Below are 27212 nucleotides of genomic sequence, written 5' to 3'. Positions count from 1 at the left end.
GTTGTTGGTTCCTTCCCCAGAAACATCTGCTACTGTCTGAGGCAGGATAATGCACTAGATTATTGCATCCATGTTCCCATTCCTGGGCTTTAAAAAAAATAATTGGAGGGTCTTAAAAAAAAAAAGCGTGGTTTAGTTGATAAGTCAACCTATATAGCTGGCACATTTTTAACCAGTTCTCTGGTCTTTGCACATCCTTTCCTCCAGTTTCCAATAGCATGACCTCAGCTGAGTTGGTTTATCTTACCTATAGTTTAATAAAGCACAGCTTTTTGACATATTGTAACTCTCTGAGGTAAAGAACAAAGAAGAGAGACTAAATTTTCCCTGACAGAGCTATATCAAGTTCACTGCTCCAATTGACTTCCAAGGTTTGAAGGAATATAAAAAAAAAATTCCCAAATTCTCTAAAAAGTGTGTGTTCTTTTTCATAAAAACCACTCAAAGTTTCACTTAAGTGAAAATTCAAATGTTTTTCCTAACATTCTCAGCACCAGGTGAACCATACAGGCTGCAGGTACTTTTAATGGCAGAAATATCATAAACTCATAGGAAAGTGTAAGAAAAAAACATGATTTTGTTTCAATAAAAAGAAAATAGAATGGAAAGCCCCACATTTTTAATGACATAATGGAGCCTACACAGTGACATTCTGCTAAAAAGTAAGGTGTTCACATTGAGGCAGTCCAGCAAAGGAGACTTGCAGGTCTCAGTGCTGGAATTTTGCCATTTAATCTTTTCTCTGGCAGATTTGCACAGAGATAACACAACCTCTGCGCATTGTTATCCACAGAAATAAAACCTATAAGAATTTGTTCAGCCGTACTCTCCACTTTATTTATCCATTTTTTATTTCAGCTGCTAATCTGCTAAGGATTTCAGCCTTTGGCTCAGGGTTATCAGAATGGCATTGTGAGTGGATAACATCTGTTTCAGCTTTCATCCATCTAGAGCACAAGCATTAATCACTAGAAATGGAGTGTGAAATGGAAAGAAAAGTTAAATGCACATTTGATTCTGAATGCTCTCAGAGAATGTCTTTCAGGATCTGACCAGAGGGAGAGCTTTCCTGAGCTATAGCTGGAGTTGCCAGTGCATGCTGTATGAAAAGCTGGTCATATTATCTGATAGAAATTCTGCTTCTTTCAGTTTGTTTTAAAGACGCAATAAAACCCTGTCCTGTCTCTTCTAAAAGAAATAGTAAAAACAACTAACCCCAAAAGAGTGCATCTGTTTAGCTCAGTTTGGTTGTGGTTATCTGAGTGTGGAGATAAATAAAGCTTCTCTTTCCAGGCTTTCTGTGCCCCAATTTGTACCTTTAGCCCTGAGCTGCTTCAGCCTCATGCTGCAAATGGGACGCTTTACTGGAATGATGAGGAATAGGTAGAGAGGACTAGGAACAATCCTGGACCATGACACAATGAGCTGACTTAATAGGCCTTTTCTGTCCAAATTTTCTAGATTTTTGCAAATGTGGTAGGGAATGGTGTTGATTTTTTTACTTGTCTGGCATGTGTCATGGTAGCTGGACTCTTAATTTTTAAGTGACTTTAAGAACAAACACCAGTCCTGCCTACATGGGAGCAATTAGGCATGAGATACTGAGAGACTGCTTAATTTTCTCTCCAAATTCACTTGCAGGTAGAATATTTAAATCTCTTTAGTGAACTTCATCTATCTCTAGTTGCTCTTCCACCACACTTTCTCCTTTTGTCTGGTAAAGCTAATTTCTTAGCTAGAATTATGAGTTTCCAGAAGCAGCACTGTTGGAAGGAATGCATAATCAGTAAATCAGTGTTCATGTGATGGCAGTGAAACAGCTACTGCAAAGAGCTGTCCTGTTTCTTCTAGGAGGTTTTTTTAATCTTTACTACTCTAAGCAAATTTTGGCAGCGTTAACACCCACACTTTGGGTGGTTAATTGGGCTTGTGGCTAACTGTGTGTACTTCTCTAGCAGTTGCACAATGGGCTGGATTTGCTCCATTTTGTGAGGATTTATGTGCAGGTACCCTTTCTGCATTGGAGAACGTGTTGGTTGTTCTGGTGGCTCTGGCAAGCTGGAGATGGAAGATGTCTATATTCAGACCTAGCTCATGGTATGTGTTTTGTATGTATGCCCTTCTGCAGAGGTGATTTCCAGCTTCGCTTCTCACATCACTCCATGCTCAAAGAGCTGGCAGGAGTTAATTTCTGAACACCTCAGAGAAGGCTTCTCACAGAATTCCTCCCAAACCATGGAATATAATTCATCCACAGCCATCAATACTACCTCCTTCTGTCAATTTAAAATTCTTTTTCATCAACAGACAATTGACTGAGATTGTCAAGGCAGAATTCTGTGCAGTGCTATGAATTCAGCAGATGACCTGTCCCTGTTTCCTTTATCATTCTTCCCCTTTGTTATACTTTGAGACAAACTGCTGTCAGCATTTTGAGAAGAAGTTCCTGAGGAAAGCCACTGTAGATTATTTAAAACACCCCAACAAATCTTGCCCACCCATCAGGTCAGTGCTATAGCTCTGGAAGGACTCTGAAAGAGTTCTGTTCCCAGAGCCTAAAAACAGTGTCTTTCTGGAAACAAGAGAGAAACCTGCTAACAAGAGTATTATTTCTCTAGCATTTCAAAACTGAGCCCATATCTAACCTTTTCCTGAAAAATCACTTCATTTGGTGCCCCCCCAACCCCAGCTTCCTTGCAGTTTAACAGTAGGTAGACTTAAATACATTCATTTTTATGCATAGCAGCAGCCAAGCTCTGTATTCTTCAAGCTTGGTATTCTGGGAAGTGTTTCTGCAGGCCCTTTGATTTCCTTGTGTGCTTTGTTAAGAAGTGAAATAGTTAATGTTTACAGGCATTACAGCTACAATATTTGCCTGCTGAGTTGGCATCCGTTCAAGTGAAGGCAAATATGCAACAGAGATCAGTTCAGTCTGTCTTCAAACTCAGCTTATCAACATGGGATAGTTATAATAGAAAGGGGAAGGGAGAGACTTCAAGCCTCTGTAATTAAACCAGCAGTAGATCCCAGAAGGACCCTTTGTGTCTGAAATCAAGGCCTATCTTTTTTACCATATATTACAGCATATTCTTTAAGCTATTCTCACAAGATCCAGTCTTCAACTAAAATCAGAATGTCCACCCTGGTCTAACATGAATCACCTCATTAGACCAGTATAATCAGGAAAAAAACAACTGCATAGACGAGCTCACAGGTATGTATTTATATTCACTTTGTGTTTAGAAAGATCCTTTCCTATTTTAACAGAACAGAATTTACTTTTACAAGTGACCTGTGAGTCTGCCAAGGAACTGCCAGATATCGAATCCTTTATGTTTTTGTAGAGCTGATGGCATTTACCTGTGCTTTGAGCAAGAACTGAGAGTCTGCCAGCTCCCCAGATAGTGTTCTCCTACCTTTCCATCTCCAGCTTCCCTCTACCAATAAAGCTTTTCTTTCTGTTAGAAAAAAAAACAAACTAGAGATGAGAGGGGAAGAGAAATCATTGCCAGTTCTTGACCTTATGCTTTTAGGGTTACATTATTTAGGGTGTATCTTACTGGTTTCTTACAAAAAAGGCATAGAAAGACAGTTATTAGGTGGTTTTATTCTGCACAGGCAACAGCCTAAACACATAATAGAAGCACCATCTCTGACTGATTTGTCTCTTCTATAAAAGTAACTTTTCTTCTTTGAAGGTCTTTTTAGTTTTAAAATATCTTCCATTCTGTAAACTGGTACTTTTAGAAATTTCTTGAGTCTTTTTAAGGGAAAATCTAATGAATCCACAGTAAAGCAATAGAGAAGAACGAGTCAGTGACTGTGTTTTTCTGTACAAGTTCTAAAGTGCAATGCTGAACTGAAATGAAATATTGTTATTTATATCAGAATAGGAGTAATTGCAGTTCTAGACATGGTAGGTAAGACATGTACTGACGTCAGGAGTATAAAATGTAAGTAAACAAAGTCTGTGAGAAAGATTCCATTTTGCAGATGAAGAACTGTGAAGGAGTAAAAGGTTTGCAAAGAGAAATTCAGTATCAGAGGGCAGAACCAGGACCTGGTCTGATAAGGATGTTATTTTCCTCACCAGACCCTCCTTTCTTTCCTTTGGGCTCTGGTTTTTGTACCAGCTCACAGAACAGACTTCTTGAAACTACTTAGTATTCATCACAGATGATAGCCTTGCAATTTTGTGAAAAGTAACATCTGTTCAGGGAGAAACTGTGTGTACATGTATACGCAGGTTTCCAAGACGTATTTCAGAGAAGAAGAAAAAACAATTTTGCTCAAATATCCCTAAAATTTACCCGCCTGCTCAACATAATCCAGTGACCCAACCTCAGAGCTATCTTCTCAGGTAAAGAAAAGAACACATAATGATGTCCAGACTCCCATCTGACAGCAAATGGTATTGCTCCATTGCAGATATACTCCATTATGGTTTTGTTGCCTGATAAAAAGAATTTCCTGTCACTGGCAAATGGAATTTTTCAAAACCAATCTATATGCTGGACTTCTCTCTGGCTTTAAGCAGCAGAGCTTTGTATCCGTGTCACTGCTGAAACAGGTACTCTATGAGCTTTGAGTCCAGAACTACTGAGTTTCATCTGGTTTCACTGGAGAGTCTGAAAGACCTGTGAGGAGCACAAAGTTTTGCTACAGAAGCCCAAGCTGTCTGAGATGCTTGGCACAACTCTGATGAAAATAGGTTGAATTTTAAGGTTTTAGTATGACCCTACACCCAGGAAGCTTCACTTGGATTCTGCTCTGCTTGAAAAACCTCTTTTCCCAAGGGTTAGTTAGGATACTTTTGAAAAGTACTACAAAATTAGCTCAAATGCAATTATTTGTCTACCCTTGAGGCCAGTTAAAGAGAATATTTTATTCTACTTTTTATTCTACTCTCTCCTTTGTAGCCAATGGGAAGCAGGACAAGGATTAATTGCCTGTCACAGAGTCTCTTGTTCTGGGTAGCAAGAGATCATGGATGGTCTTGAACTCTGGTTTATTTCCTATATACCTGATCAACATTACTCCTCTAACTGTAAAAATATAAATAATAACACTTTAAACTAATACATTTAGTATATTTGTGTATTTACGACAATATCTCAGTCAATGTAACCAAAGGCAGCATTTGTTGTTCAAACCTATGGTATGTTTTTCATTGATTGCTTTTTTAAAAGACACCTGTTCTTAGAAGCTGGTCTTACGTTTAATCCCTGTATCTTTATCATGAGAGTTTAAAGTGAACGGCTGCTGCATTTAAACATAGTTCATCTTCACAATAGGAGCATGAAACCACCATATGACAATATCTGATTGAAGAAAGGAGCCTTTGGCCTCATTGCAAGGCTTGTACCCAGTGGAGGCCTGGGTGGAACACGGGGCTATGGTGCTCCAGCTGTGGGATCTGCTTCCAGCGGTGTCCCATGTGGGTTAGCTGCTCCACTTGTTGCACAGCTGTTTTCCCCTGGGTGTGAAGAAGGGAAAAGTAGCCTGACCCTCATGGTCAGGTAGTAACTGAGGGAGTGTAGAATAGAAGGGCTAAGAAATATGCTCCAGGGCTCGTGTAAACCTAAGGAGTTATTACCAGTCGGTAGACAAGGTGAGATGTTATCCTAAAATCCATGTCTTTGCATTAACTGGTATTTTTTTTTTAACTTTTTTACAGTCAGCAGCCTGTTCGTATCTCAGATATCGCTCTCTTTTTTTTTTCAGACAGATCAGCAAGGTGGTTTTGAGGTAAATCTCTAGATTGTCTTTATTTACCGCTCCTTGATTCATAGCCAGAGCAGTCTCAGAGCGCATGCACCTGGATCCCTTTCAGTGAATCAGCATGGGAAGATGTACTCTAGGAGCATGCCTAATTTGCTGTAGCTGTTGATGGATGCTGTCTTGATGGGACTAGACTAAAGCTAGTGCAAAGGCAGCTCTCTGAAATGCAAATAGTGTGGATGTTGCATCCTAGCTATCAATTTCTTTGCCTGACAGATGTGCTCCTGCTTGCTAATGTAACATAGAATGAGAAAGTCACACACCACAGCAGACCTGATTTCACTCTATGAAGGCATCAGGAGACATAGTAATTGGCAGTGGAACAATAAAGTTCATCAGGGCTAAAAATAACTTTATTTGCAAAATGATGGAGCAAATATCTATAGTTCTCTGTGGCCACTGCCAGGTCACCCATGTGGACATCATACTTCCCAAGTTATCCCACTATTTCAAGACCCCAATAGTAGCTAAATCCAGCCATCCTCTGTGAGACTGCCTTGTGTTTGGACTTCAATAATACAGATCTAATCAGTGACTCTGGGATCAAATCAGGTCCTTTGTGGCATAAAAGGGATGGACAATTTGCTCTGGAACAAACTTTTGTCTGTAGTCCTTTTGGGCTGTTAGTCAGAGCATGGTCTTTGATAGTGTTAGATCTGTTCTGGGGAAACAGATTTCTCTTTCAGGCTTCAGTCTTTTGTGTTTTGCTTCTATAACTGTAATTTGTGACAGGAACACTGGACAGGTCCCCCTGTGTGAAGCAAAAGGAGGACAAAAATACTGGCATCCTTCTGTGCAGACAAACCAATAAGGCAGCTGCCTTCAGCAGTAGCAAAAAATATTATTGCACTTTCTCTTCCTGATCTCCTTCAAGCTCCTGTGGGAGTTCATGGGAGGCATCAGCAATAACAAAGAAACCTTAAAATGAATTGCAACAGCCAAGGAGACTTTTTTGCTTGGTCACAAAGGGAGACAGATGATGGATTTCAGAGAGAAGAGCAAGAAAGAAGCTGTGAGAGGTTCCATAATTTATTAGAGATGAGCTGGATGCAAGAGTGAGTCATGAGTCAGGCGAAATAAAAAGGGTTAAGTATGAGAACAAACATATCCTGTAATGTTTGGAAGCAGCTGCAAGCTTGGGAATATGATACAGTGTTATGACAAAGCTACTGATAGAGCTGATTTGTGACTCTCTGGCCTGATTTCCAGATCAATAAGATACACTGGGTGTCAGGAAAAAGATTCAGTCATCTGTAAGTCAAAATACCCCTCTCTGGAGAGAATGGCATAGTGAACAAATTGGAATTAAACTGTGGTTTCTGTGTGTCTAGATCCAGATCTATGGACAGAGTATCAGTCAGTCAATACATAACTAAATATGTGTGGAGAGACTGGTACTGGCTTATATGAATATCTGTGTGTCTACATTTATGAGTCTGATAGTAAAATCTTTTAAAGAGATACATGTGTTTATATTTCTTCTCACTGTAATATTTCCTGTATGACAACAGAACTTAGTCCAGACAGATTAAACTTGTCAGCATCTGTTCCAAAGTTTATTTGGGGCAGGAAGAAAACCAAACTGAAAAAACCAAGTTTTACTTCATACAGACATTTCTGATTAGCTGTTGAGGAAATCTGTGATCATTCAGAAACATGTCAGCTATCCATACCGATGCTGATGTTCCAGCCATGCAAGAAGTGCATTCACAAATATATTTGTATGGTCAGATTGGATGGGGCTCTGATCAACTCAATCTAGTTGAGGATGTCCCTGCTTATTGCAGGGGGTTGGTGTGGATATGTTTACATGTATGTGCGTGTTTTTGTTTTATCTTTCAAGGCTTTGTAACAGCTAGCTTGCTTTGCAATTAGCTTGAAATATGACCAAGAACAAGGGCTATTGGAATGCTTTTGAATACCAAATTGGTTTTGTGTCATGTCTTATCAAGGGTTTTGAAATCTAGCCCAGATTTCACTGGACAATTTGTCAGATCCTGGATATCTCGGCTGCTTTCCAGACTGCTGCTAGCTGCAGAAGGAACCTTGTTCACCACATCAGCTCAGTGTGTTGGGCTATTCTCTGAGACTTGCAACTAGTTACTGGCCAGACCTGCAGGAGCAAATCAATGGCAGCCAAACTCTTTGCAGTTTTTCACACCAAAGCCATAATAGCAGCATTCATCTTAATCTGCTATCTTAGCTTGGAGGAAAATAAAATAGGTTCATGGTGCTTTATGTGAACAGGCTTCAGCTGAACAGTAAGAAATTAGGATCATTTGACCCCTGCTGTGTGTGGAACAGTTTTACCTAATCTAGGACTCCTGAAGGTGAGACCCCTTGGGAGAGAAGTTCTTTAAAGCTGCCTTCAAAGCCTCTGCTACTGGAGACTCTAGTCTTGAACTAGATAGTTCAAGACCTCTTTTGCAGGATCATCAGAGCTGTGAGTGGCTCATGAGACTGTTGGAGTCAGCCTACTGGGTGAAATTGTTGGCCAGATAACTTCTTTGCTGTAACCCAAGCTCAAATGAGGACACATGAAAATCTTCTGACCACAATGCGTGGGTAAAGAAAGACTTTCAGATTATTTACTTTTTCTACCTTCTGCAGTGCTGCTCCTAGCAGGGAGCATGGCACTATCATGGCCAACATCCATCATTCCTCGCGGAAACGTCTCCTAAGCTGAACTCGAGGCAGTCCATAGGGACTGCTGTAGATAGAAAAGCACACAGCAGAAAAGGAGATGGAATACAGAGCAGCAGGATCCAAACAAGATCTTAGAATTGTGTTATCTCCCCATTTCAGCAGCAGACTGACAAGAAGGATGGAAGCTGGCCTCTGATAATGCAGAGTGAATATATTAGCCAGGAGAAAAGTTCTTGCTGGCGAGACACTCAGGAAAAATTACCTCTTCTAACAGAGACCAACAAAACCCCAAACAACAAAAAAAAAAAACCCCAGCCAGAAACATCATCTCAGCAGGGAACACTCTAACAGACTGGAGCTACCACAGTAAACAGAAGCACAATTTGCAATATCAAAACACAGTGGCATCCTGCTCCTTTTGATGCTTGCCCACTGCCAACTGCGAAGTCTTCACACTGCTGCTTTTATGCTCTGCAATGTGACATCAAGCTCTTTACAAAGCAGACACTCCCTGTATCTGTTACTCACCGTGCAGCCTCCTGTGCAGAGACCCAGTTTTCAGCAGTCATCAGTCACGGAAAATTTTCCTCTATCTTTTGCCACAAGAGGACTCCAGTCTCCAGTGGTTCCCAGGGAGATGTTTGTGGTTTTTTTTCGAACTTCCTCAGAGACCCGTTCCAGCAAACTAGCAATTAAGAACCTGGTTTAGCAGCAGCTCTGTTTTTCAAAATGTAAAACGAACAAACACGTTTAGTGTGGACTTACTTTTTCAAAGCTCTAAACAGACAGACTACTCTTTGTTAACAAGAAGTTCCTGCTCTATCCAGCTATGGCATTAAATATTTTTGCTAAGGAACCTTGCACTGGAAAACGCTTATGGGTAAAAGTGATCTTTTTCTTATCATTAATTGTATACAGCTGTGTTGAAGCTTGTGGCTAATGATAAAGACCCATGTTTAATAATGTCTTTTTTAACATATTTTTTTAAGAGCTTCCTGCTTCTTGTCTCACTGTGTGCCGTGAGCTTAAGGGCAAGTATCTTACAATGCTAACAGCCATTCATATGATGTCTGATTATTGTGGTTATGGCTGCAGAGACATTGTAGTAATTATAATGATAGGAATATGATTGTTCCTCTCAATTTCCATTTTAATAGAGGCCAATAAATATGTCTTATGGCTTTTATGGTATTTAATAATCTTTCTAGTCATAAATGGGAGCTTATAGAACTATTCTGGATATGTTGGGAGATATAGGAAGGCATAAAATGCAAGTCTTCTGGACTCTGCAAAATAAATATGTATTTACAATTCACATAAGTAGGGGCTGATCTCTGTTGGGGGAAAAAGGAGCTTAGCAGCTAGCAAAAGGTGAAGGATTTGAAAAGGAGGATGCAAGGGAAAGCGCTGCAACCATGTCCTAGGCAGGCTGATGATCCAAGAGAATCGAGTGATCTATCTGTTGCTGCAGATAGCTCACCTCCCTGTCTGCCTTTACCACAGTTTTTAGACAGCACTGATACTGTGTTGTAGCACATCTCCAAGGGTTGTCAGAAAAAGACATTAGATACTGCTTTTCACTGTCCTGATTATGTACTCCTGGACTTGCCTTACTGGATTGTAAGGACTGGAGTAACACAACTGAAACACTCTCCCAGCACTAGAATTACAGCTAATTGCGTTTTACTGTTTTTGCTACCCTTGCCTATGATAGAGTTCACACTAGTTTACAAGCCCTCTTAGGACAGAGTTATATTGCTGTGGTGGGAAAGTTAAGTGTTGCGAACACTGGCCAGTGCCCAAAGAAAATATCACAGCTGCAGACCCTCTAAAAGGAAGGCTGGTTTCTTGCAAAGGAGAACTGAAGCCAGAAGAGTTCTCAGCTCTAACTGTCTGGTACATCCATCAGAGAGCTTCTGTCCAAGGGAGATGTGATATCTCGTGGACACTGATGAATTAGCTTTAAGCTGGGGAGCTCAGGTGGTCTTAGGACAGAAGATGGTGCACACAGCAAGGCTCACTCCAAGTGCAGGGCTGGGTCATGAGCTCTGTACTCCACATCCACCCCCTTAGGTGTTTACGGGCAGAGCAGGTATATTTGCATGAGCAGCACATAATGTGCAGACAGCACATAACCAGCAGAACCCCAGCAGATGTCTCTTCTGAATGGCTGTTAACAGAACAGACACTAGAGGGCTGTGGAAAATAGTCTTTAAAAATATTAGTGCTGGCATGGTTTAGTTTCCAGGGAGAATGAGTCCAGGTCCTGTCTTTGACACACACAGAGGGAAGTGATGAATGTTACTCTTCTTGTCTAACCCAGACTCAGAGGACCCATCTGATGCAAGGTCTGAAGACACATCAAATTCAGTTTCAGGGCTCCCTGGACCACTTCAGAAATGCCATGGCTGCATGATGCAAAGCATCAGTATGATGTAAATTTTTCTCTGATGGTCCAGTTTACTTACAAAATATTGACAGTTTAACTGTCAAGCATTTTGTTCTGTGTATCCACTTCACCAGTGTCACATGCACTGTCCTAGAGCACATAAGAAAACATCAAGTATTATTCTTTATCACGGTCTGTAACTGTTTTAACAGGAACATTTTTGGATGCTCAGTTTTTAAACAAATGAGCTCTGTGTGGCAACGTGGCAGTCAACAGATGAAGTACTAGTAATCATGGAATGATTAGAAAGTAGTAAGATAAGAAATTGATAAAAATAATTTAGTGGAAAACTTTAGACAAAACATTTTTAAAAGGGTTTTAAAAGGGTTTAAAATAGGAATACATGGGAAGTGAACTCTGAGTCCCACTGTGATTTGTGTAGGGATGCTAGAAACTGTAGATCTCTGTACCAAAGTAGCCAAGGAGCCACTTCAGTTGCCATGGTGGGACAAAGCCAATCCGGATGCAGACAATCCGACCAATGTCAAGTCTATAGTTTAATGAAAAAGTCATTTTTACCAGACAAGGCGCTGGCAAACAACCTGGCTGCATTTGAGTGAGCCAACTCTAAAGGCAGAAGGGTGAAGGGAGCAGAGGACACAGAAAGGACCCCTCTGTGGCTTCCAGGACAGGAGGCAGCAGGGAAAGGGAGAAGGCAGTATGAGGCAGGGTAAGCTGCTTCAGTCTCTAATACTGTGGCTTTGCCTGGCAGTGCCCTGAGCCAGGGTGATGAGAGGCCTTGGCTCATGATCATTCTGGCATCTCCTTGCAGCATCTTGTCCCACTGCACAGTACAGGCTTGCCCTTAGGGTAAAAGTTTGGTGAGGATTAAGTCAAAATCCCAACCAACTTGAAGGCAGTTGGAATCATTACAAGTCTCCACAAGTGCAGATGATGGCAGAAATCACTACAAATGCAGGTAAATTTAAAATCACCTTCTCTATGCAAATGATTCAGCAGCTTATTTAAGGGGTGGAGAAGGGCTATGGTGATTCTTGAATAGCAGAGACAGTTTAGGCTGTGTGAGCCGTTCATAGTTTAGTTTATGGTCTGTTTATAGTCCAGCTTTGTACTAAAACTTCTAGGAAAGACTAAAAATAGATGGTGACTTTTCCCTCCACTACCATGCTCTACTCCTAGCTAGGTGTAGTGCATACTGCTCTATGTCCCACCAAGCTCAACAGGAGAAAATCAACTACCTCTACAGGCATTGGGTGCATGGATATCAGTGATGAAGGGTGAAGCACTGTAGTCCACTACAGTCCAGGGCTGTAGTTCGCTGGAGGCAGCGAGTGAGAGAAATTGTGCCCTGGTCCAAGTTGAGCTTGCAGCTTTGGATGAATTCAGGAGTTTTCAATAAGATCTGGTAGACCTTTTCAATTAATGAGTTGCTGCTCTGTAGCATTGGAAGCTGGCTTCCTGGGTATTATGAGGAACATCAGATCTAGTCGGTCTTTGTCTTGGTTTAGAGGCTGCACACACTAAAGAGAAAAAGGATCTGGCTTTTTCTTGAAGGGTGGGGTAACAGAGCGCTTCAGGCACATGGTTTAATGCTTCTGGTTTCAGAAGCATGAGTCTGAGCTTCATGCTGTATTTTGCACTAAAGGTTCAGCTGTACATGGGTGATTCAGACTTTAGTGATGAACGTCAGACTCATGCTAGTCACATTATCCCCTCATGTGATTTTGGTTTCAGAAAGTTTGGGTGCCTTTAACTCTGCTACTCCTTTTCCCACGGAGGAGGTATGAAGTCCTGCTTGGCTTCCTTTTCTTAGTTCATCGCTGAACCGTGCCACCGGCAGAGTGGAGGCGAGAGGAAGCAGCAGTAAAATCCGTGTGGCTGGGTCGTTTTCTGCCGTGATGTTTTACCAGATATTGTACTGACTGTAAAGTCATGCCTCCCCCGAGGGACAGGCAGGCTACGGCCAGGGATGCGATGATTGGACTGTCCTCCTCGTCTGGAGGAGCTTAGGGGTCCGTGCTTGCCATGGGATTGATTTTTCGCTCTGGATGCACAGGCAAAGCTGGGAGCGTGCCTAGCTGCGTGTCAGGGCTGCATATTGCATGGGCGCCTTTGAGCCACGGCGTCGGCGGAGGCGCGTGGCTGGATGCTGAAACAAAGTGCTCCTGCAGCTGGAGAGCTTTCGGCGTGGTGATTCCCCCAGGTTGGCTTTTCTCCATTACCTTGCGCGTGGCGTCAGTAAACCCCAGGGTCGGCTTGCTACTTGCTGGCCAGGGGGTCCCCGATTCTTGTTTAGGGGGCTGGTGCTTTTGCCTTATTTACTCTGCCTTGGCTTCAGCCTCTCCCTCCGTCGAGGAGAAGAAAGGAACAAACTGCGGGGGGGGAAACAACGACCCGAAGGGAGCCGAGCTCCGGCCAGGGCGCTCCCCGGGGGCGCTCCCGCAGGGAACCGAGTACCGCGCCCGCTCCGCGCCGATCCCGCCCGGATTTTGCACGTTTCCTTTCCTTTCTTTTTTTTTTTTTTTTTTCCTCTCCTCCCTTTTTATTTTTTTTCCTTCCTCTATTTCTCTCCTCTATTCCCCCTTCTCTTCCCTCCCTCCCTCCCTAGCGCGGTTGGATCAGTCTTTTGGTATTTCCTGCCGCCGCCTCCCCCGAGCAGCTGTCCGGCCGCGGCCCGGCGCGTTCCCTGCCGCCGGGGGAGCGGCTCCGCGGGGCCCACGCGTGTCCCCCGCGCCCCGTCCCACGCGTGTCCCGGCGGCGGCGATGCGGCGGCGGCGGCGGGGAGCGGCGTGCTGAGCGCGGCACCGCGCGGGGGCTCGGCCGCCCCGCACAGGTAAGGCGCGCCGCGCTGCCCCCTGCCCCGAGAAGCCACTTCCCCGCCCCCCCTCCCTTCAATAACCCCCGAAAGCCATCCTCCCCAAAATACTCTATAAAAGCGAATACCCCCTCTCCCCCCGATTTCCCAAATGAATCCATTCTCTCCCCCCCATGACAAAATTCAAAGGCATTTGCACATCTGCTGTTCTCGTCTCTCCCGCAAACCCAGGCTGCCTATTTTTAAGTATAGCGTGGTACCCCAGAGCAGCGTGATTTCAGTGAGGGACTGAGCGCTGGCAGCTCCAAGAGGGTAACCCTGCTGCCTCTGCCCGTGCTTTGTGCCCAGGCTGTGTGTTGCCGTTTCTGTGTGTTGTCTTTTGGGATTTGGCGATGGGAGCTGTGGGGTGCTCTCCCACTTCTCCCTCGGCCCCCGACATCTCTGCATGGCAGGGCTGGGGGTCTAGCATGTGACCGATGTGGCGTGTGGGATGGTGTGCTGTCAAGGAGACATGATTTCTTTAGCTACATGGGCATATCTGGTAGGTTGAACCCATTTTTAATGTATTTCTTCCAGGATGGTGGGGAACAAGTAGGGCGACTGCACTCTTCCTAATGGGCTACATTTGATTGAGGATGGCAATTACCTTTCCTATAGGCACTTGTACAGATACCATACTGAAGACCATATGCATTGCTATCTAAAAACCAGATAGACCTGAGTTTGGAAATGCTTTTAGCTTGCACTAAGTGAAGCGAGGCAGCTTGTCTGGAGAAATAAATATATAAGCACATACAACTGTCTGCTGGATCAGAAACCATGTTTTTCAAGTGTTATGCAAACCTAAAGTGCTGTAGTGTGAAACAATTGTTTAACATAAGCGAGGAGGAAAGTTCTTTAAGCTGTGTAGTCACCTCCTTACTTCATCTAGCTGCAGCAGTATCTTTGTTGTCAAAATATTCCTTCCTCCTCTTTGCACTGATGTATAAGATAACAACAGTATTCAGCAAGGTCTGTACAGCAGGGAACAGCCGCTGCATTGGATGTGTCCCCAGCTGCCACCTTCCTTCTTGGCAGCAAGTTTCCAAAGAGGTGTGAGTGCGGAGGGAGAGAGAGAAGCCTCAAGTCACCTCTGCTGTGGCTTCCCCTCTGTTGGTTGGTTAAGTTTTCTTGCCAAAAGAGGAGAATGGCTGTTCTCAGCTGGGCCGTTCATAGTGGGATGTTGGGTGACCCTGGGAGTGTGCTGGGCAAAAAGGGTGACAGCTGAGCTGGGCCAAAAGGGTGTGGGGGCAGCAGGGCAGCCAATTCAGCACCAGGGTTACTTTGTGCTGCTGTTTGTGATCAAAGTAGTGATAGCAGTTCTCTGATTCAAGGCAAGTAATGCAGACCATAGTCCTGCCTGCCACCTGTTTTGGTTTGAAGTGGACAATATGAACCAAAGAAATGATTTAATCATGGTGCTACATGAATGTAACTGAAAGGCGGATTTACTGCTGTAATCTTTTCATGGTAGTTAATTTAATTTCCATGTGCTTTATTGCAACACTGATTCATCAGGTGAGTGGGAGGAGGGCTTGTACAGTACAGGTGGTTCAGTTTTCTTTGTTGGGTTAGATATTTAGCAAGGTGCTTTCTTGGCTACAGCATTGGAAAAATGGCTCTGTGTCTGAGACAGTGCTGTGGTTTAGAAGTTGGCATATCTCTAGGGAAAGGCCATTCCTGTAATCTGTAATGTGCAGTGTTTGAAATCTGTGCGCTGTGTTCAGAGCAAAACTGAGACTTGATTTATTCATATTATGTTCATAGATCATAAAAATTTTAGTTAAACTAATCTGAAGTGGGTCAGACTCACTTCACATCCAAGAGAGCTGTTATCAGCTGGAGGCAATTATGAGATTGCCAGTGTTGCCAATGGTGAAGGTCTTTTAGGGCTCAACCTGGGGCTTAAGAGGCAAAAATGAGACTGCCCTGAAGTGTCAGCAAGGCCCTGCTGCTTCTGAGCCGAGGAGCACAGACCTCCCTCTGCAAATGCACAGATTTGTGCTATTCGATCTCTTGTTTTATTTGGGGAAAAAGCTGCATTTAGTGTTTTTTCGCCTGACCTCCCTGCCTTTCAAGCATTAATAGCACAGTGTTTTCTCAGCGAGAAATGCTGCTCCTCACGCCTCCACTCCTCAACATGAGATGTCTCTGGCAGCACGTTGTTGTAGGTGTTTGTGCACGCCTGCTGTGGTTACTAAGGTAAAGGAAACACAAGAAGCAGTCAGGAAATGGGAACAATCCAAATGCCAAATACACGTGGGTTTGGGTAGGAATGACAGTGACCTGCCATGCCAACCAGTCTCAGTGTAGGTCTGGGCTTGCTTGCTGCTCATGCAGGCTCTTGACTGTCACTGCTGGTGTTTATGCTGTGCTTTCCGAGCACCGGCTGTCTTGAGGCTGAGCAAACTCCTCCCAGGTGCTGCTGCGTGTGGAGCGCTCAGCCCTCCTTATGGAGCAATGCGGTTGTGGTGCATTTAATTGTACAGGGCTGTGTCTAAATCACAGGTTCTGCCTTCATCCCAGCCCCTCCCCACCACTGTGGCTCTTTCTGGTCATGCAGTGAGGGAGGAAGGAGACAACTGTCCTGAAAAATATACTTTTGACAAGTAGTAGCTGCTGAGCCTCTGTGTGGGACTAAGGAGCAGTGTACAACCTGTCCAGGTTTTCACATTTCTGAATTTTTTGAATACTCTGTCTCTACTCAAGGTGTAGGGGGATTGTTGTTGCATCAGGCTCTAAGTACTGTATATGCATCTGTGTAATACAAAAAGATAAGGGACTAGAGGGGAGAATTCTGCAAAATTGGAAGCAGCTAACAGCAGGCTAGTAAGAATTACCTGTAAATGGCTTCTGCCCATCACAAAAGGAGAGTGATGTGAAAAGGGGATTTTTTTTTTTTGGGGGGGGAGGGTTAGAATAGTCCAGCTGCATGTGTGGTGGTGTTTTTTAATTTCTTGCAACCTGCCTAAGAACCATGGGCATATCCCTTGTTCTTTAGTCTCAGTTTTCTGTAGTGTTTGTAGAGCTACAGTTGAAATTGTGCCATTTTTTTCTTCATGCTTCTTTTGGATTGAAGGATTTATAGGTGTATAAATCAAAGTCTGAATTGAAAAGGCTCCATTCTCCTCCTTGTTTAATAAACAGCCAGGTGTATACCTATGCTTTCCTTTTGCAGTATGTCACTGAGGTCAGTGCCATGCACCAATATCAATTACCTTACCCTGCTAGCAGTCTTCTTGGTAGTAGTTTTTGCATGTGTTTTGCTAAATTCCAAGCCAAGCTTCAGCTTACTGGGAATTGACTGTAGGGCTGTATCAATTTGAGTATTTTGGCAAACCAGTTACTGTCTGTATGATTGTTATATCAGTAAAATTAACCAGCTAAAGGCAAAAAAAGAAATAAGCACATCCTTAATCAACTGGGATATGTGCAGCTCTCCTCGTGGGGGAAAAAAAACTCAACATGGAGTCTGCCTGCTTCATCCTATCTAATCTGTCAGTGAATCAATCAATGTGAAATTGTACCCCCAAGGAATAATGCAATAGCTATTTTGTGTGTATTCTCAAACTGGAATGCCACTGTAGTAGAGTCCTGAAGGGTATGCTGTCTAAATTGATCAGCAGAGGCCAAGATAAAAGCAGACTTACTGCTTATCCATCAGATGTGGCAGAAAGGCATCGAGGGATGAAATGTCTCGTTGTGTGTTGAATGGAAGGCTTAATGTGAACTTGATCCTTCTGCATCCCAACACTTCAAGAACAAAAGCAGTGTCCTGCTAGCTCTCCTTCAGTTTTTCTCATGGCAAAAACATGAGATTGCTCTAAAAGGCATTTTAATTTTCATGCTATTGCAGTTTGTTCCAGACAACTGTTCTCGTGTCATTGCTCCTTCCCACCTTCAGTGCTGCAGAGACAGCTTGGCTTTTGTTACCTGTGTTGTTTGATGCCAGAGTGCTAAGCCTATGCTAGCATTGCACTATTCAGTTGTTTTGCTCTTTTCTCAGATTATAATGATGGGAAATTGTCTCCTCACAGCAAAAAATTGCCACATCCCAGTGAGGGGAGGAAGGGAATTCTGCTGCGTGGTGTGTGTAACTATTGCTCACTGTGGCAGAATGAAAAGAACTATTTAAGTTTCTTGTTTTGTTGTTGTTTTAATATTTTTGCACTTCTTTTTGATATGATTTTCATCATCAGGAGAAAATCACTTTTATATAGTAGTAGAAGGTGACCAAGGCTTTTAGACACTTTATCAAACATTGTGCAGTTCACTCGGGGAGCTGCTGCTGGCTTAGCTGTAAAATCCCTGAAATCTGAACGTGACATTGCCACTGGATTTAGTACTCGGTCAGGGGGGTTATTCTGGCAAGCTCCTGGCACAGATGCAAATAGATGAGATTTCCATTTTATAAGATGAATCTTTGTGTCTTTTCTTGCTGTGTTGCCTTGGAAAACAACCTCATGGAGTGCTCTGAGCCTGACAGTTGCTGATGCAGTGAATAATTATTTTCCCCTTACCTTACTAAGGAAAGGAATATGGATTTGCAGATAATTTCATGATCTTTTCTTTCATATGTGTGTCAAAGACAGTTCAGTCTAAACAATTTTTAATTTTTTTTTTGGTAAATCTGTAAATCCTCACTTGAACTTTGAAGGCTTTCTGTGAACACTGAATGTACCATACAAATTACAGCACTAGTGGACAAGGCAGTAATTTAAGCTGCCTTCCATGGAACTTTGTTATAGTCAATCTAGACCAGGTGTGTTAGGCATGAAATATGCAGTCTTTGTATTTTTCAGTTTTGTTTAAAATAGATTTTCTTCTTTCCATTTTAACATCTGACCCATCCATTTAACATTTGGCCTATCATCCTTTCTTTCTCTGCCTTAGAAACCTTCCTGATTGAAGAGGAAATGTAATTTCATAAGAATCTATATAAATGGATTTTTTTGTTTTGTTTCAATTCAGGATCAGTGGATGCAAAACAAGGCTCAATTTTTTTTATTTTTTATTTGTCTGGTGTACCACCCAGGCTTTGATGCCTGTAATCAAACTGCTGTTACCACTTTAATTTCTCTCTGGACTCCAGGTCATGGGAGGCATATTAGCATACCTGCACTCGTTTATTCATACATCTGTGCATTGCAGTAGACTTGGGGATCTCCAGTTTTGGACAGGGCTGGAGGCTGTGTAAACCAAGCTCAGACTGTCAGGCATCTAACCTAATTCTTTCCAAGCTGGTGTTCAAGTTCTGGCTTGTGGAATCCCTCAGCGTAGGTGCTGAAAGCTTTCTTTTCCAAGAGGGTGAGATGTGCTGAGAAGCTGGGAGGATCCTGTAGCTGTGAGTGTATCTGAGAAGTGTAGTGTAGGGTCTCGTTTCTTAGTACCTTGAGAAGGTACGTGGCCAAGATGTGTTAACATCAGCTTTCTGTGCCTTTTTCATCTTCTCTTATGCCTGCCTGAATTACATGTTCTTTGTTGTCAAGGTCTCTTATGATAAGTTCACACAATGCCTAGTGCTGTGTGGTCTTGGCTTCTGCTGGGCTGTTCTGTAATATAAATAAAAATAATCCCATTGTGGAAGCAAGATCCTGAATAACTCGTCTAAATGAGCTAAGAGAGTGGGTGCAACAGTGCAGTTTTATTCTCTTCTTTGAACAGGTGCATCCCCATGAGGAAATAAAAGGTAGGTAGGTAGGGACCAAGTGAGAAACACTGAGCAGCAACAGACTGTGAGTCAGAAGCAATTTAGCAATAATAATCCCCACAGTGCTAAAGATTCCTTTTCCCAGAAATGCACAATATGCTGTTCTCTGCCATAAAGCTGTCGTCAGCTGACATCATTGTATTAACATAAAACTTGCTGTTATCCACAAGATGCACAGTTAGCAGAGTTCCCGTGCCAGCTGCTAATTATTACTATGTTTTCCCAGTTGTTGAAAACCAACGTATTAAAGATATTTCCTGCTTAATATTTTGTTCCTGATGGCTGGTATGCTTACATTGTGTTAAAAATAATGCTTCTAGTACTTCTAGTATCAGTTCAGGTATTACCAAGCCAGCATTTGATTTATTTATGAGAACAGAATGACCATTTACCAAAAGCCTCTCTTGGTAATAACAAATACCTATTGTAGACACTTTGTCTTTTTTTTCTTTCTTTCTTTTTTTTTCTCATTTTTTTTTCTTCAGAGTAGCAGTGTAGAAATTTATTGCTTTTATTTTTTGTTTATCCTGACCCTCTCGAAATCTGTGTGTTTTCCCACTGACTTCATGGCCAGCCAAATGCTTTTTATCCTGTGTGTCTCTTGGAGAAATCAAATTAACGATGCATCGGTAGCCAGGGAGAGCTTTTGCTGAAAGCACACAAAGGCAATAATTTACCTTGTTATTTTATAAAATGCAGATTTTTTTCCCTCATATTAAAAAGGAAACTTTGTTGAGGTGAATGAAAGTGAACAGCGAATGGGTGCTCAAGTCATGTCTCCACAGTGTGAGAGGGACATCGTGATACCATTAATGAGATTCTCCGGTTTTCCCTTGGAGATGTGGTGTTGAATTTAGATATAGAATTTGAACAATTTTCAGCTGAATATCTCACTTTTCTGCTCACTGAATAGATACAAACCCTTCTTGTTTAATACCTAGTTTCACTTTTAACTGATAGAGTTTCATAGAGGTAAGATAATAGCTTTGAAAAAGTCTTTTTTCTAGACACTATTTAATTTACTGTAATTATATTAAGTGCTAAATTGAAAGAGGCTTTTCTAGTTAAGATGAGGATAATGAATAGTTGTGCATTATTACCATAGCCACAATGGGGAAAGGAAGAAGTAATTTAAGTTTTGCTCAAGACAGAAAGAAAACCCGCATCAATGTGGTCCTTAATAATTTATTTTCCCATCTCTATTGCTAACTCCCAGGTTTTGCTAGAAGAGCTTTCTGCCCTTTGTACCTCAGGGATGCAGCACTTTTTGAAAGGAAACAGCAGGCACTCCAAGTGAAAATGACTGTGGAAATAGAGTGAAGAAGCAGATTGCACCTTCAAGCCAAGCCTGGAGCTACATAAGCAGGGGTACACATAGCAAATGCCATTGCAGGAGTCAGCTCTGGAGGAGCTGCAGTGTCACATGGCTCCCCGGAGGCTCTGCTCCCTCCCTGCTTCGCCCACGCTGCAGAGCAAGTCGTAGTTTGCTGCTCTTTTCTGCTTGTAGCAAGTTGCAACAGCTCAGTCCCCGGGCAGGTTGAGTGGGTGCACCCCATCTCTCTGTGCCTGATGCCAGCAGCCACCTCTCCTGTTCTTTCCCGTCCGGAGCTGGGGACAGCTTGTGTAGACAGTTGCTTCCCTCTGGCTCCCTCATTTGAGTGCCCGAGCGAATCACAAGGTGTGCGGAGTTGTGTATTCCCTTTAAAAACCCACCAACTCTTTGTTTTGGCATATCTGGTGCAAATGAGAATAGCATCGTTATGCCACTTTTAATGTGAGCTGCTGTAAGCACACCCTGCCTCCATGTGGATAAAAGTGATTTATTTGGGGCAGGATTTTACTGTGTCTTTGGAAGCTGAAGCTGTTGAGGGGAAAACCAAACCATGTTTCCTCGTTTATTCACCTCTGTACCCTGGGGTCCAAGACACCAGTTCTGTGCAGTATTTCCTGCACTGGTTTCTCTTGTTGTCCTCCTAGGACTACTGCCAAGTTGATCCACAGGGATTTATCCCATACAAGCATTTATCTCCTGGGAATTGCACTTCGGTCCTTCACTTATCTCTCAAAATCTATCAAGAGTACACGTGATTGTACTTGACCCTTGTGATTTTGGCTGGATGTGAACTGCTGGGGAAAGGCAGGGTTTATTGTGTGAATTATTTCATCTCTTGAGCATTCCAAGCCCCTGTCTAAAAAGCATTAAGCAATATGGGGCTTTTTGCTTGCTTTAATAGAGGGTCTGTGTCAGCCTTACTTGAACTCTCAAAAAGCTGAGTAGTAAACTTCATACCATTGTTCCAAATTCATTGAAATGCAATATGGGAGACTTACACCAATGTAGGTGGTATTTGATTCTAAGTGGATCAGAAATATTCCCGATAAATGTTCTGATTTTTTCCCTTCTCTCCCTGCTTCCCTTACCCAGTAATTTGGTTCTTCTGGATTAAGACAGGTTGAGACAATGCAAGTAGGATAATTTTGTGGTTAGGGCATTTGGCTTTGAAGTCAGGAGATCAGTGTTAGTTCCTGCTTCCATCACAGGTCCCGTATAGCTGTGGGGAGATTGCTTTTACCTCTGTGACTCTGCACTGGAAGAATAACAAAGTAAGTTTTGGAGTTGGGTTCTATTTATTTTCCTGTGTTGGCCTACGAGGCTCTGTTATGAGAGAAGGTCTGATCTCTTGAGGTTATTTGGCCATGTCTGCCGGCCCAGTTCCAGCCAGAGTTCGCCTGTTTACTCTCTGGATAAAGCTAGTAGAAAATCTTCAGGCCCCTTTTTTAAAAACTCTTTTTTTCCCACTACCACTCTTTTGTCATGCTTTTTGCTTTCATTTAACATCAAAATTAAATGGTGAGTTAAATAGTGTAGCTTTTAATAATGTGTAGAAAATGAGCTGAGCTGTGCACATGGATGGTGCCCATAGGAAGCCCTGAATTATCCTGTAGTATTTTTAATGGGCAGTCCTACTGTGCTGTGAACTGTTGGCTCAGGGAGTCTGTCTTAGATGAGCTACCAGATGAGACTCCCAGTACTGTAAATGTCTGTGCCATTTAGCTTTGAGTACCAGAAAATGAAACGGCATATGAAATAATAAAAAGGTTTATTTTACTGAAGTCAATAAAACAGTATTTTCTTCAGGCTGGTTTGGAAACAGACCTTATAAGAATTAAGTGGAGAAGAAATGTTTAGGGGCTAGAAATGTTTAACAAGCAACACAAGCTGCCTGTCACAGGCTGCCCTGCTGCTTGCTTACAGCACTCAGGCAGCCTGGAGAGGGACTGTGCAACACTTGGCATGGTGATCTCATAGGGTCCTTATCTGGTGAGCAAGTGGGCTCAGGTAGAAAGGCTGGAGTTTGCTTTTTGGACAACTCAGTTTTTCTTTGCATCCTGGATTGTAAAGCCAGAAGCATCAATCCTATTGGGCTCATTTGACTTTTTATCTGCAAGCCACTGGATTTTAGCCAGGGATTCCTACCTCATCTCTAGTAATTTCTGTTTGAATTAGAGCATTTATTTTAGGCAAGCAGTGCATTGTAATTTTTGTTGGTGATTCTTTTGTGCTCTTCAGCAATGTGTGCAAAAGGTAGTTTTCATTGCAATAAAAGATAGGTACTTTCTCTCCAATCTGGATTTTTTCTACCTTCATTTTTCCAGCTTTCTGACACCTTTTCCCTCTAAGTGATTTCAGGCTATGATCAGGTGATCCTTAAAGTGTCTTCAGTTGGTTAAGTAGGTTGAACTTCTTAAATCTCTCATTGCGGTTGATTTAATTCTTGGAGACAGCCTTACAGTTTTTTACTGGGTCTTTTCCAATTTTTCATTATGTATTTCAGGTAAAAATGAAGACTGCATGTGTCGTGTCAGCAGTGATCTTGTAGCTGTGACATACAGAAGGCAGGCTGCATTCTGGCTCTTGCTCTTTTTGTTCCTTCCCTCTTATTTATGCTTCCAGGAATTGAGCAAGCCCTATTCACCCATGGTATTGCACTTGACATTCAGACTCTGTTGTTTATCTATAATTCTTTATAAATCAGAGCCATTTGGGAAAACTAAGGTACGTGTCTGGCCAGAGAGAAGGGGGCGTTTTGGTCTGGTATGTGGCAACACAAGGTTTTTTATCATAGATTGTATTCTCTGCACTTCAATAATGTGCTGACATTTTGCCAGTAATAAAAAGGTCAAGGAAAAAAGTTGCTTCCTACAAATCATGGCATTTGATTGTTCTTCTTATTAAATGGAGCATGGTTTCCTTGCAACAAAATTTCAGCCATCTCCAGTGCTGTAAAAGATTAATTACCAGCTGGTACAAACGTATAAAAATGAAAAAGCACCTTTCCCAAGCATTCTTTCTATGCTGCTGGCCTCTGTTCCAGTGATTTGTCCTTTCCTGAAGCAAGGTATAGGGAAGATGCAAGAAAAAAGTTTGCCTTGAATGCTGAATACAGTAGCAGAAAAAAATTATTAGAAGTTAATACTTGAAAAATGAGGCGTTGATTTAAAATCATCTCTGTAGTCCCAGGTTCACAAAATCTTATATATTCCTAATTTTTTGCAATGGCTTTCCATGTCATCTATTAAGAATGCTCTGTTAATTCAGTGAAGCACAACATTGTATCCTTTTCCTCTTAGTTTTCCTACAAACTTCCCTATTGATTTTTGTCTCTGAGAGGCCTCAGCTTGAAACTGCAGTGCTGGTTTTTCTTGTAACTCCAAATGGTGCTTTCTGATACACAGATCCTGCTGTTGGAGGCAAGACTGTTGCTTAAATATAACAGTAGTGGTTGGGTGGTGGGTAAGCATCAACAGTGAAGTTGGAGGTGCTTTGACACCATCCATGATCAGGAGCTTGGAAGGGTGCGTGGGAGCCTGAACTGTTTGTGGAGGCAGCAGGCTCCTGGGCCAGGTTGATGAGTATTAGTGCTGTGAATTAGGGTAGTTTGTTATTTTGCCCACAGAGGCAGCAGAGCTGGTGTGCTTTTGTTAAAGGAGCAAAAGTGTCTTGCTAGGCAATGCTGGCTTGTTTCTCTTGTAGCAGGGCGTTTGCTGCTACCCTTCCTTAAAGCATCTCTGTAGATATGTAAGAGTGCATGCCTAGAAAGCTGAATTACAGCAATTATGTGGCTGGATGGAGAAATTGTGTGCTGCAGTTCTAACTGCCAAACCACCCTCAAAATGAATTTGAATGTAAATAGTTTCAAAAAAGAGAGTGTTGAAAGGTCTGTATTGGGGGGGGGGAACAGCATGTGTAGTGTCTGGCAAAGTGAGCCAGTTTTTTAGTGTTTTATGATGTCATTATAGGAAAGTCCAGTGGGTAGAAGCTGTGTATTTGGCTACCCAGGAATTCAAAATTACTATTAATTGGTGTTGGAAACAAGCCAGATCCACTTGAAATGGATTTATTTTTTAAAATTCTGTTTTGCCATTTGAATTACTTCAGCCAAAGCACTCTTGGGCAACTCAGTGGGTTTTACTTTTTCATGGAGCATTGTATGTGTTGGTCCTGGCAATGGCTGATGCATTGTAAAATGCTGAAATGTGCTGGAGCGAGCCGCTGGCTGTGTGGGGGCTGAAGAAGCATTCCCAGCTTCCTGCCATCCCAAGGGATATGGGGAATTACATTCTAGCCTTTTATATTTCAATGTTTTAGAAAGTTATCATTCTTGTGCAGAATAACCTAATGTGTTTCTGTACTTGCTTTCTAGCAAACAGACACACTGCTCTTTTTCACCCAGCAAATGTGTGCAGGGAACCTAGAGAAACTTATTAAACCCCCCCCCTCCAGGGGTTTGTATTTAGCATGTAAAGTACAAAATCTTGAGCTTTACCTTTAAAGTATCTTTTTGTTAGAATGACTCACATCTGGAGGTAATTCTTTCCTCTCTGAGTTCATTTCTACTGTAAGAAAGGATGCAGAAGCTTTCCCTTGTGAAAGCATCCGGCACTGCTCTGCTTTGGGTTTGTGTCCTCATCCTCCTGCTCTCTGGAGTATGTCTTTCACAGAATACAGTCATTTCCGCTCTGAAAATCTTTCTTTAGCCAGTGCTGGCTTTAGGCAGGCTGAAAGATAAAGGTGGAAACTTTGAATGAGGCTGGAGAAATGGTCCTAATTTTAGGAGGGTTCAGGCTGAACAGGAAGGGAGCAGGTGGGCAGGATGCTCTGGGGCAAACACATTGTGTAATGTGTGCATGCAATAGTCATATCTTTCTTACAAGTCTGTTTGATTGATATTACAGATACCAGTGGTATCTCATCCTGAGAATTTCTGTGGCTTGTCTCCACCCTGGCTTAAAACTGGACGTAATGAGCAGCTTCTGGAAAGTGGGAGGAAAAAGCATGTCATGCCTTCCACTGTTTTCATTCACAGTTCATTTACTGGGCCTTTTCTTGATATATTCAGTAGTTCTTCATAGACTTTGGAAGAATTGTTAACAAAAGAAATTTATCAGGTTGCTTTTTTTTCATAAATGTAATTCAAGGAAAAGTCCCCCACTTCTATTCAAAAACTAAGAAATGAGGCAGTTTTGCAGCTATGAGAGGCCACAGAAAACAAAGAGGGAGCCAAGAAAAGGAAGGCAGGGTTAATGCCATGGCATTTGAAACACTGTTTTGTTTTCATTCAGATATTTTTAGCTAATGGTGATTCTTCCTCTATGTGAGTTGATGTGTTGTGTCAGTGCTAGAAGCTGCCAGTGTAGATGTCTGTTCCAGGAAGCAGATACCAATTGACATGGAATACGTTCCAGGGACTACTGGATAAAATAATGTTAAGAAATGCTTCAGCAACCCTCCTTACTAGTAGTAATAAAATACAGATTAAAAATTGCAGTCCCAGTTAAATCAAGGTTTAATTAGAGTTGCAGCAATCCGGAGCCCTTGCTTTATTTCCACAGCTGTCTTCCTGTTGCTTCAGCCACCCCACTCAGGTAGACACCTTACTTTCCTTTGTTTGCTGCAGTCCTCCCCAGGAGAGGTGATCTAAATACTTTCAAAGAAAGTGATCAATTGTTTCCAATCTCTCCTTAGCTTGAAGTGTATTTTTTCTTTTTGATTCTGTATATCCATTGAAGTCCTGATCTAAATCCCACTGAAGTTATGCAGTAAGTGGGGGGGGAGTGGAGAATGAACACAGGTGGACGATGGGAAAAAGTAGTAAATCAAGCCCATGGGTTGTACTCATGGCTTGGATATGTAAAGGCATTGGCTTGGATATGTAAAGGCATTGTCTTCATCCATATTTGAGCTTTCATTGTCATCCAGTTTTCTCTGAGCTATGCACATTTCATGGACTGACAGTGTCATGCAATAGGCCCGTAGAAAGTCAGGGATTTGTCATGTTTGTAGGTGCAAGCAGGATACACCCTTTACTAGGTATTCATGAATTTTCCAGTATGCAAGACAACAGATGCTTTAGAAGTGTAAAATGATGCAAAATGTGTGTAAAATCAGGGCAGAGAAGATTCTCTGACTCCCCGAGAGCACGCAGAGCTCAGGTGCCTTGTGCTGAAAACACAACATTTCTTCCATGAAGTTTTATTTGCGCAGTGGGGAGGCCGAGTATGGTATGTATTCAGCACTGTTCTTGGGGCAAGCAAAGGTGGGAGCAGTTCTACAGCATCATTTTTCAAAAAGAAATAGCACTAGACACACACACAAAAAAAAAGTCCCATTCCTCGTAGGATAAATGAAGGCAGCCCCAAGACTACTATAATTTATATGCTTTCCTTTTGCAATGCTGTCGCTGGGGAAAATAATAGCATGCCTGCTTGCTGTCCAGAGATCCACTGTGCCAAGGCAAATAATTGAAGCA

At 42.4% G+C, this 27212-nt stretch overlaps 1 protein-coding gene across 6 annotated transcripts in view; it reads left to right on the top strand.

Moving 5' to 3' along the window:
• The window catches only part of OSBPL5 (oxysterol binding protein like 5), a 177753-nt gene that overhangs the window by 25410 nt on the left and 125131 nt on the right, over positions 1-27212 (top strand). The window contains exon 1 of one of the 6 annotated variants that reach the window (XM_017813159.1): positions 12617-13040. The exons of 4 other annotated variants lie outside the window; for them this stretch is intronic. The gene's annotated coding sequence lies outside the window, so the exon portion shown is untranslated. Of the gene's footprint in view, positions 1-12616; positions 13041-13622; positions 13671-27212 lie in introns of those variants that run through there. One more of the 6 variants, XM_017813154.1, reaches the window with a different exon arrangement.

The sequence above is a fragment of the Lepidothrix coronata genome, unplaced genomic scaffold (genome assembly GCF_001604755.1).
Source record: "Lepidothrix coronata isolate B3197 unplaced genomic scaffold, Lepidothrix_coronata-1.0 Scaffold1, whole genome shotgun sequence".
Taxonomy (NCBI): Eukaryota; Metazoa; Chordata; class Aves; order Passeriformes; family Pipridae; genus Lepidothrix; species Lepidothrix coronata.
This window is presented reverse-complemented; position numbering and strand designations above follow the sequence as displayed.